Raw genomic sequence first — 681 nt, 5'->3', positions numbered from 1 at the left:
ATATTTACACATTAGCACTGAAGAATAAACTAGGCTATTTTCTCCATTGGTCAGACTTCTTCTAGGGTCTGGAATCTCTCCATATATGTGAAATGAACATCCCCATATGTGTAAGGGGAACATAAGATCCTGGGGTCTGCAGCACCTCTGTCCATGGAGAGATCACCTCTGATGTTGGCATCAGCTGGTCCCCACGTTCTCTCACCTGTGTGTCAGGATAACCTGCCTCACAGAACCTCGTTAATAACTGCAAGGCCAGGAGGACCTGAAAACCACCATGACCTGTGTCATGATACTTTAATTTAAATAGTTCTTCCTAGTCATCTGCTTCAGGAGGAGCCATAAGTAAATTACTCTGGAAATATATGTGTCCTCTTGGCTTCAAGAGAGAATCCTGTACATAAGCTCATGTAGGCCATTTACATTTTATTCTGGAAGGCTCTAGTAAGCCAGGTCATAAGAATATGGATAGCAGTGAAGAGCCCAATAAGCTCCTTTAAGTGAAGGGGGCACAAAAGGGAATGCACTCATGTGGGAACAAGAGGAGAACTGACTTTTCCACAAGTGCCCGGAACTGCTCTGAATCACCATGTTCAAATCAGCCTTGGGGCTGGACTTTCCTCCTCACTTCACAAAAGCCTGAGAGGAAAGATAAAGATAGACAGACATTTATTTCCCCTA

General features: G+C 43.9%; 1 protein-coding gene across 1 annotated transcript in view; it reads right to left on the bottom strand.

The window, feature by feature from the left end:
- Positions 1-681, bottom strand: part of LOC104982227 (multidrug resistance-associated protein 4-like) — a 201,824-nt gene that overhangs the window by 13,546 nt on the left and 187,597 nt on the right. The gene's annotated exons all lie outside the window — the stretch shown is intronic.

This window comes from Bison bison, unplaced genomic scaffold, assembly GCF_000754665.1.
Source record: "Bison bison bison isolate TAMUID 2011002044 unplaced genomic scaffold, Bison_UMD1.0 scf7180017864527, whole genome shotgun sequence".
Lineage (NCBI taxonomy): Eukaryota > Metazoa > Chordata > Mammalia > Artiodactyla > Bovidae > Bison > Bison bison.
Note: the sequence above shows the minus strand (reverse complement) of the source record. Positions and strands in the feature narration are given on the sequence as shown.